This window comes from Rattus rattus, chromosome 4, assembly GCF_011064425.1.
Source record: "Rattus rattus isolate New Zealand chromosome 4, Rrattus_CSIRO_v1, whole genome shotgun sequence".
NCBI lineage: Eukaryota > Metazoa > Chordata > Mammalia > Rodentia > Muridae > Rattus > Rattus rattus.
Window position 1 is genome coordinate 164,501,182 of NC_046157.1, and position 11,303 is coordinate 164,512,484.

The 11,303-nt window shown below is 43.9% G+C and overlaps 1 pseudogene; it reads left to right on the forward strand.

The window, feature by feature from the left end:
• The first annotated feature begins 4,409 nt into the window (after positions 1–4,409).
• LOC116898272 lies at positions 4,410–4,770 on the forward strand (annotated as a pseudogene).
• The last annotated feature ends 6,533 nt before the right edge of the window (positions 4,771–11,303 follow it).

Here is an 11,303-nt window from a genome sequence, read left to right on the forward strand (position 1 = left end):
ATACATACATTTAGGTCAAATCTACTTGCCACTCTCTCTCCTCCAGTTCCTCCCTTACTTTCCACTGTCACTGTACCTCCATACTTGGATATATTTTGTAAATCACTGATTTGATCTCACTGCTGGGTATGGATCTGGATCTGCTTAAATTACTTATTTTTTCATGGTATCTTTTTCATTTTTTAAATTATTTTATTTATTTACATTTTAAATGTTGTCCCCTTTCCCGGTCTACTCTCCTCAACCCCTCCATCCCATTTCCTCTCCCCTTTGCCTCTAAGAGGGTGCTCCTCCGCCCACCTATCCACTCAAGCCTCACCCCTGTAGCATCCCATTTCGCTGGGGCACCAAGCCTCCATAGGACCAAGTGCTTTCCCTCCCATTGATGCCAGAGCTAGAGCCAGAGCCAGTAAGCAAGTGATGGGATGTGGCTACAACCAACAGCTACAGCCAGTGAGCAGCAGCTGGTAGCCACAAAAGCAAATGGTGGCTGCAAGATTATGCAAGACCAGCCAGCCGGCAGAGCTGAGGTCCAGCAGTTAATGCTTCTGGAGAAAGAACTCTTCCCCAGAATGTTACAGCTTAATAAAACAACCACCATAGGCAATTCTTGGTGAAATAACTCATGCACCTTATTCCTTGTGGATAGGGACCTTATGAACTTGTTGGGAGTAGGGTGGGACCCAGGGGTAGATGCTTCCCATTGGCTCAGTCTGAGATGTTAGGGATGCTTTATTTGCATGGGGAAAGCTTCCAGTGTTGTCTCTATGTGTTTGATTGTCATGGTCCTCTCAATGGGGTGTCATAGTCATGTATTCCAGGACAAGTAGAACCTGATCGAGAACTAGTCCCACACCTACCATTCTCAATTATGAGATAAGCTGGGGTTTGACCCTGATTTAACCTTACCAGTTCTTTTGTCTGGTAGCACAGTCCACTTGCCCTGCACATTCCCTCTCTCAACAATGGATAGGTCATCCAGACAGAAACTAAACAGAGAAACAATGAAACTAACAGATAACATGGATCAAATGGGCCAAACAGATATCTACAAAACATTTCACCCAAACACAAAAAAATATACCTTCTTCTCAGCACCTCATGGACCTTCTTCAAAACTGACATATACTTGAACACAACAACAGATACAAGAAAGTTGAAATAACTTCCTATATCTTATCAGACCATCATAGATTAAAGCTGAGCTTCAACAACAGAAACAATAGAAAGTCTACAGAACCATGGAAACTAAACAACTTCCTACTCAATAACCACTGGGTCAAAGAAGAAATAAAGAAATTAAAGCCTTTCTAGAATTCAATGGAAATGAAGGCACAATATATCCAAACTTATGGGACACAATGAAAGCGCTGCTAAGAGGAAAAGTCATAGCATTAAGTGCCTTTGTAAAGAAATTAGTGAGCCCTCATACTATAGAGTTAACAGCACATCTGAAAGCTCTAGAACAGAAAGAAGCAAACACACCCAAGAGAAGTAGATGGTAGGAAACAATCAAACTCATGGCTGAAATCAATCAATTAGAAACAAAGAAAGTGATACAAAGAATCAATGAAACCATGGTTGCTTTTTTGAGAAAACCAACAGGAAATTTAGAGCCTTAGCCAAACTAACTAAAAGGCAGAGAAAGACTATCCAGACTAATGAAATCAGGAATGAAAAGAGGCACATAACAACAGACAATGAGGAAATCTAAGAAATCATTAGTTCCTATGTAAAAACCTGTACTCCACAGAATTAGAAAATCTAAATGAAATGGATGCTTTCCTTGATATATACCACTTACCAAAGTGAAATCAAGATCAGGTAAACACTTAAACCTGATGTAGCTGTCTCCTGAGAGGCTCTTCTAGAGCTTAACAAATACAAAGGCAGATGCTCACAGCCAACCTTTGGACTGACAACAGGGTCCCTAATGGAGGAGTTAGAGAAAGGACTGAAGTAGATGAGGGGGTTTGCAACCCCATAGGAAAAACAACAATATCAACCAACCAGATACCCGAGAGCTCCCAGGGACTAAACCACCAACCAAAGAGTACACATGGAGTGACTCATGGCTCCAGCCACATATGTAGCAGAGGATGGCCTTGTCAGGCTTCAATGGGAGGAGAGGCCCTTGGTCCTGTGATGGCTTGATGCCCTCGTGTAGGGGAATGGTGGGGAGGTGGTAGGAAGTAGGTGGGTGGGTGGTTGAGGGAGCACCCTCATGGAGGCAGGGGTTGGGGGATGGACTAGGGGGTTTCCAGAGGGGAAACATGGAAGGGGGATAACATTTGAAATGTGGATAAAGAAAATAAAAAAAATGAAGGAGAGAAAAAAAAAAGAAAGCAGGTCTATAACCCCTAAGGGAATATAAGCAGTCATTAAAAATCTCACATCCAAAAAAAAAAAAAAAAAAAAAAAAAAAAAAAAAAAAAGCTTGGGACCAGATGGTTTTAGTGAAGAATTCTACAAGATTTTCAATGAACAGGTAATACCAATACTCTTATACCACAAAACAGAAACAAAAGGAATACTACCGAACACCATAGTCACCCTGATGCCTAAACCAAGAGAGAAATTTCAGACCAGTCTCCCCTGTTAACATTGATGCAAAAATACTCAGTAAAATATTCACAAACCAAACCTAAGAACACATCAAAAGCATTCACCATGAGCAAGGAGGCTTCAAACCAAAGGTGCAGGGATGGTTCAACATAATGAAAATCCATCGATCCACCATATAAAGAAACTGAAAAAATAATACCACACAATCGTCTCATTAAAGGTTGATAAAAGCCTTTGACAAAATCCAACACTCCTTTATGATAAAATTTTTTTTAGAGAGAGCAGAGATACAAGGCACATAGCTAAATAAAGGCACATATCGAGCAATAAGCTATAAGGGCAATCAGCAGGCCAATAGACAACATCAAATTTTGTGGAGAGAAACTTAAAGTAATTCAACTAAAATCAGTGACAAGACTGTCCATTTCTCCCTATCTCTTCAATATGGTAGGTAAAGCTGTAGCTAGAACAATAAGATAACTGAAGGAGATCAAGGGGATACAAGTCAGAAAGGAAGAAACAGAAGTATTGCTATTTGCAGATGATATAATAGTATATGTTATACATATATACAGAGTGACCCCAAAATTCAGCCAAGGAAATCCTAAAGCTGATAAACACCTTCAGCAAAGTGGCTGGATACAAAATTAACTAAGACAATTAATGACCCCCCCATTTGCAAGTGATAAACAGGCTCAGAAAGCAAACAAGGAAACAACCCTTGACAACAGGCACAGTAATATTAAATATCCGACTGTGACACTGAATGAGCAAGTGAAAGACCTGTATGACAAGAACATCAAGTCTTTGAAGAAAGAAATTGCAGAAGATCTCAGAAGATGGAAAGATCTCCATGTTCATGGACCGGCAGGATTAGCATAGTAAAAATGGCCACCTTACCAAAAACAGTCTAGAGATTCAACCCAATTCTCTTCAACATTCTAACTCAATTCTTCACAGACCATGAAAGAACAATACTCAAATAAACGGAAAGACTAAAATCCAGACTAACCTAAGCAATCCTGTATGATAAAAGAACTTCTGGAAGTATCATCATCTCTGAACTCAAGCTGTACCACAGAGTAATAGTAATAAAAACCATATGATATTGGCATAAAAGCAGACAGGTTGATCAATGAAATTGAACACCCAGAAGTAAATACACACACCTATGGACGTGATTTATTTTATTTATTTATTTATTTATTTTTTTACAAAAAAGCCAAAGCCATACAATGGAAAAAAAGACAGCATCTTCAACAAATGGTGCTGGACTAGCTGCACAAAGAAGTGTGAATATAGATCCATATTTATCACCCTACACCAAACTAAAGTTCAAGAGTAGATCAAAGACCTCAACATAAAATTGGATACACTAAATCTGGTAGAAGAGAAAGTGAGGAGTAGACTTGAACTCATTAGCAACTTCCTGAGCAGAACACAAACAGCTCTGGCACTAAGATCAACAGTTAATAAATGGGATCTCATGAAACTGAAAAAGTTCTGAAGAGAGAGACAAAATGGGAGTCTACGGAATAGGAAACCATGTTCTCCAACACTATGTCTGACTGAGGATAGGTATGTATGTATGTACATATGTATGTATGATGTATGTATATCAATAAATTAAACATTAACAAAATTAAATAACATAATTAAAAATCGACATACATATCTATACAGGAAATTCTCAGCAGAAGAATCACTAATGGCCAAGAAGCAGTTAAAGAAATGTTCACCATCCGTATTAATCAGAGTATGCAGATGAAAAGATCTATGAGATTCCACCTTACATCCACAAGAATGGCCCAGGTTTAAAACAACAGTCCGGCCGCCGGCTTGGAAAAGATTTATGGCTAAACATCATCCAGACTTGATTTTCTGCCGCAGGCAGGCTGGTGTTGCTATCGGAAGACTGTGTGAAAAATGTGATGGAAAATGTGTTCTGCGATTCCTATGTGCGTCCCTGCACCCTGGTTCGCATATGCGATGAGTGTAACTATGGATCCTACCAGGGCCTCTGCGTGATCTGTGGAGGTCCCGGAGTCTCTGAGGCCTACAATTGTAAAGAGTGCACCATTCAGGAGAAGGATAGAGACGGTTGCCCAAAGACTGTCAATTTGGGGAGCTCTAAGACAGACCTGTTCTATGAGCACAAAAAATATGGCTTCAAGAAGAGGTGATGGCTGGGTGGCTCCTTCCTCCGCCATCGAACTGCTGCAGCTGCCAGGAAAGACGCCTACTACCACCAGCAGAACGGGAACGGAGCTCAGAGTGTCCCCAGAGCGGCCTGCCAGTGCTAGTGCCCTGGCCCCTGCCACCCCTTCTTTCCCTTCCCCGTGTTGCTGACATGGAAGCGAGTTCCTATACAGCAAGCACCCTTGCGGACTGAAGGGGATGTCGCTCACTTAGTCTGTAGTTTCCTTTTGTTTTTAGGTGAAAAGAAAGGCTCCGCTCTCCACATCGATCCTTTCCACTACAAAAGCTTCAAAGCACGTCAGTGTGCCGCCTTGACAAAACTGTCATTCAGAAATGTGGTCTTGCAGCAACTATGATAGGGTTGTCCTGGGACCCTCAGGGTGGCCAGGTGCCATCAGAACAGTAATGTGATGTGACATTTCCCAGGTGGTGCTAGGTTCATGTTACTTTCCTTCTTATAAATTGGACGTTTCTGTTATTCTAATAAAGTTGGTCTGTATTTTCTGAAAACAACAACAACAACAACAACAACAATAACTCAAGTTACCATGACTGTTGCCAAGAATTTGAGCCAGGGGAGCACTCCTTCTTTGCTGGTGGGAGTGCAAACTTGTACAACCACTTTGGAAATCTATTTGGCAGTTTCTCAGAAAATTGGCAAGAGTTCTTCTACTTCAAGACCCAACTATACCACTCCTTGGCATGTATCCAAAAGATGTTCCACCATTCCTTGAACACTTGCTCAACTAGGTTTATAACAGCGTTATTCGTAATAGTCAGAAACAAGAAATAATCTAAATGTACATTTACACCATGGAAGATTATTCAGGAACTAAGAACATAAAGATACGTCCATTAGAGGTATCATGAAATTTGCAGGTAAATGGATAGAAATAGAAAAGATCATCTTGAGCAAGGTAACTCAGACCCAGAAAGATAAACATGGTATATACTCACTTGTAAGTGGAGAGTAGCCAGACCATACAGGATAACCATACTACAGTTCACAGACCCCTGAAAAGCTAAGTAAAAAGGAGGACCCACGGAGAGATGTTGAATCTCACTGAGAAGGGGAAATAGAATAGACACCAGGAGTGGATGAAAGAAGGGAACTGTGTGGGGAGGGGTGAGGAAGGGAGTAGGGGGATGAACTGGAGGAAGGATGCAGGGAAAGAATACTGGGAGAGACAACTGGACTGTTAAGGGAGCATCTCTGGGATGGGCAAGAAACCTAGGACCATGGAAATCCTCAGGAATTCAAAGGTGACCCTATCTAAGACTCCTAGTCTTGGGGGATATGGAGCCTGAAATATCCATCTCTTGTAACCAGAGAAGACTTCCAATTGAGAGTTGGCTGAGACACCAACTCAGCCACAAAATCTTAGACCCACAATTCTCCTGCCAACAAAATTTGCAGGAGTAAAGATGGAGGAGAAATTGAGGGAATGGGCCAAACAATCATTTGCCCAGCTTGAGATCTATACCACAAGAAAGAGAGCCCACGGCTGACACTACGAATGATATTTTGCTATCCTTCAAGACGGGTGTCTAGTCTGACTGTCATTTGAGAGGCTTCACCCAGCAATTCATGGAAACAGATGCAGAAACTCACACGCACACATTAGCTGGAGTTTGGGGAATTCTATGGAAGAGGGGGTGGAAAATTGAAGGAGTCAGAGAGGTAAAGACAACACAAGAAAACCTATAGAATAAACTGACCTGGGTACACAGGGGCCCGCAAAGACAGAACCTCCAAACAGAGAGCCTGCATAGGTCTGACCTAGGCCCTCTGCCTGTATGTAATGGTTGTGCAGCTTCGTCTTCATGTGGGACAGCAGGAACAGGAGGTATAACTGACTGTTGCCTGCCTTTGGCTCTTTGCCCCAATTGGGCTGCCATATCAAGCCACAATAGGAGAAGGGGTGCTTAGTCCTACTACAACTTGATGTTCCTAGGTTTGTTGATGATATCCATGAACTGGATATCATCCTTTATCTGAGCCTCTTCTGAGGAGAAAGGGAGGATGGAAAATAAATTAAAGATAGATAGATAGATGGATGGATGGATGGATGGATGGATGGATAGATAGATAGATAGATAGATAGATAGATAATAACAAACTGAAAAAAGTATGCATCAATGAGAGAAACTCCATTTCCAAGGGAAATCAGAGGGCACATGGAGACACTCCAATAGGAGACAGTCCTATAGGATTCACTGTGGACTGATAGGGTGAGAAACCATCAATGAACTAGAAAAGATATTTGCAATATATGTAAAATGTAAGGGTCTGTTATATATAATGAGTTCACAAAAGCCAACAAGAAAAGGCTCAGTATTGAATGGGGGAATTGAAACACGAAAAAGAAAAGGTAGAGGAAGAACAAGTCCTGAGTATTGTCTTTCCAGGAGGAAACTAAACAACCTGGAGTGCAGTTGAAGGAAGGATCTAAAATAACTGGGAGTATCTGTGCCCCAGGTCACAAGGGGTGCATGACAGGGTACTGAATTCAGTACTGCGGGATATTAGGCTTGGTGATATGGTCTGCAGGGAAGGTAAGTCTCCTTTGGGGGGCTTAGGTACCATGCCTGTCAAAGTAACAATGCCCTAGAACTGTAACGCCATTGCCTGGGGAGTGTGGTATAAAGAGGCCAGAGATAGATGACAGATGCATGAAGGAGCAGCCGGCCACAGTAGCAATATCATGGTCACCAAAAGAAGCATTATGTATATAGGACATTGAGGCTACAGAGAGTGTGCTCTCCTGGGAAGAGAAGTAGCAAGTCTCCAGATCTGGAGAAGGCAAGCAGGAGAACGGGGCCAACTCAAGTTTTCAGTTCAAAATCACAGGAAGGAGCAAAACTGTTGTCTCAGCGCCAAGACAGGAAGGCAGCCGGCATTTCCTTGTATTCAGGAAATAGCCAGGCCTTTGGTGCTATTCACGCTGGCAACCAATGGAACAAGCACCCACATGAAAGGGGAAATTCACTTTCACTAGTCCATGAACTGCAACATTAAATGTATTCACTGCATCATCAAAGGAACACCCAGAATATTTGGCCAATTCTGCACGTACCCAATGTGCTAGTCATGGCGACACATGAAATTACTGTCCACATCATGTTAGGTAAAGCATCTCAAAATGATCCCACTGAGCAGTGTTGAGATCCATAAATGTGCATGTCGAAGGTATGAGGACCCTCAAGGATTCTTTACAATGCAAAGAGGGAATGGACATAGGAGCCAGTTGCTAGCCCATGAATTCTTACGAGGAAGACACAATTTCCCGTGTTGTATATGTCAGGGAAACATAAACCACAATATACCCATAAGAGGACTCAAGAGCTCAGATCTGCACACAGGACTTCATGCCTGCATATAGAGGCTCACATCCGTACTCAAGAACTCACACTTATGCTAGTAGCTCACACCCAGGAAGTCAACTGGTTGCCAGGAACTCACATCTATACAAAGAAACTTACACGCTCACCAGGAATAGACACAAGCATGCAGAAAATCCATCCTGAACCCTGGACCTTACCAAGTATGCAGAAGCCCACATTCATACATAGGGTCCCATAATTGCACCCAGGAGTTCATGTGTGTAACAAATGCCTTCAATTTGCACCCCAGATGTAACCTTGCTGTTCAACTGTCTGGAAGATGCTCTAACAATGCACTGTAGCCACGGTGGGAAAGAACATGCAGACTGTCTCTCAGAATTCAGACGTGAAGGTTAAACCCTCATCACCAGTGAAAACGTGGTTGTTGCCTCAATCTTCAGAGAAAAACTGAAAATCTTAAAGGGAAGCAGAGTGCCTGGGTGTGAGCAACCATGCATAGGTGTGATCTGTGACATGGCGACATAGTGAGACCCTGAGACACTCAGATGCATGTGTGGGAACACTGCTAGCTGCCGAGGGACAGAAGGGGGTTACTCTGGCCACTGTGACTTCTGTTTGTCTCTTCCGATTGGGTCATTATTACTGACTTGATTTCCTTCACACAGAAATTGTGTTAGGTGGTTCAAACGTGAAACAGCCAGGAAGGAATATGAACAGGATGAGTGTCACCACCCAGGCTTCTCATACCACCAAGGGGGTTGGATTTGCACTTAGCAGACTGTGGTCCTAGTTGCCACCTACGGTGGAGTGAGCTGAGGGTCTAGCTTGGCGAGGCCTCCTGACATTCTTAATACAGTGAGTTGGAGAGAGAAACGAGAGTCGGCTGTGGCCAGTGGGTCACATTGCCGCATAGGAGTGACTGCTCTAATGAGAGACACTGGGCACAGATGGTTCGGAGTTTCTCCATTGTCATGCTGGTGAACCCTTCAAGGTTTCCAGAGGACTGCAGGATTCATACCAACCCATAGAGAGTACTATCAATGTAGCAGAGTTTGGCCACAGCCAGGCTTCCAACTCTGGAGTCCAGGGACGTAGGTTCCCAGTTGCCGGCCGCCAGCGCCACCTTAATTGGCCATTGGAGGCCAAGAGCCCCAGCACTATGTGATGCAGAGCATCTCATCCAGGAGAGTGACTCCAAGGACAGGCAACTCCACACAATGCCCTGCTATCGGGCAAAGCAAGGAAGCCCTGCCTTTTCTCTTACAAGACCCAGAACCTGCCACAGCTAAAATTCACATACCCAGTCCCTTACAGGGGTGCCCAGCCCTGCTCACAGTCACCTCCCTCCATGGCTGACCTGACAATGGTCCAGAGACAACACATATCTGCCACTTCATATCTATCACAGAACAAGCTCTTCAGCATGGGTCCCTGGGAGCATGCGTTTTAGATGTGTGACCCTGGAGTAGACTGGACTCATACCTAAGAAAGGTAAGTTCGTTGTGTCACGTGTGGGGAGTAGGAACTCACGCATATGGATAGAGAGAAGAAAAGTGGAGCACACAGTGTGCACGGTGCCTGCTGTGCACCAAACCCACTAAAGTGACATGTTTTGCTTTGATCATCCCTGGCTTTTGGCATAAGTTAGAGTATGGTTTGGGGTGGGTACTTATTAAATACCAGCTCTAATTCTACAGGCACGTGGAGTAAAACTCTCCATCCAAGCCCCTCACAGGACACTGTGACATTGCTTGCTCAGGAAGGACAAGGTCAAGGGGAGCACAGACTTTCCCTTCATATACAATATCTGCCTTCTCTCCCATAACAGAGCAGTGTCCTCACCCCTTGCCTCTCTCTCCTTCCTTAGACATCCTTAGATAATGGTTTTCCTCAACATGGGATGATCAAGCTAGGATGTATTCCAACTGGAAGCAAAGGACCAACTTTAATTTACACATCACACATGTCACCATGGAAACCTAGGGTGTTACTAGTCAGTCCAGTAACTGCTGGCTGGTGTGTAAAGAGTGTGACCAAAAAGCCACTCCATGTACACCTGTGAGCTCACAGTGAGGAAAAAATAGCTATGCCCCCCCAACAAACATTTGAGTGAGAGGAAACTGTGGAGCTGAGTAGAGGGCACAGAAGGTGGTCTCACTCATACAAGAGAAAATCTTTTAGCCTCCAGAGTGACATAGAACAGAGAATTAGAGAAGAGACTGTAATCTCTACCCAGGACACTCAGTACAGCACCTCCCGGCATTGATTTATCAGCAGAAGCATGGTCACCAAACCCAGGAACTTAGGGAACAGCCCCAATCTATTGATGCTACCCACAATCCCTACGAATAGGAGAAAGTGGCTGTAAATGGGCAGAAGACCAGAGGAGAGCTCTCTTGGGTTTTCAGCGCAAAGTACAAGTTTTGGGGTTCATAATCCCCAAAAGGATGAAATGGATCACTGGCCATGTGATCTAGTTGGGGACTGTGAGCATATCCAAATATGTCTGAAACCCAGTCCTGCTGTTTCTCAGGACATGGGCCTCCGCAGCCTCATTTACCACATCTCCGACGTCTAGTCATTAGCTGGAGACTCACATCCTCCAGCAACCTCACATGCTTCTGTTCATTGGTTACGACTGTGGACAAGGAAGGAGCTAGAGTTGTTGAGCATCCTGCACGGTATACAGAGTCTCAGTCTCAGCACGGGCAGGGCTGCAATTTTGTACTCTTGACTCCTGGTGGGAACATGGCAGTATCTTTGGGAAGGGCAGGTCCTTCTAAGCCAAGGAGGACTGAAAAGCCCGGGTGAACTCAGCAGCCAGCTGTACTTATGGAGCAGCTCTGGAACATCTCTGTGAGGTGGTAGTAAAAGTGACTAAGGGACAGGCATGAGGTCCTTGAAAGGATGTATATACTGCATCCCTCGGCTGTGGAGGTCTCTATCCTCAGACTAGTGTCCAACCTCCTGCAGAATAGGAACCCAGGAAATTCCTGAGAACTAAGTAAATCAGAGGAAATGTCCCCTTTCAGGCCACTCCAGATCATCTGACAGATCACAGCAGCTACCAGGCATTTGGAGCATGGAGAGCCTGTCAAGAATTGGTTCTGGGAGCCTGTGGAAAATCTGACTGCAGCAGTGAAGTCTGCTCCCCCTTTCCGCACCCATCCATCTCTCTGCATCTGACACCACTC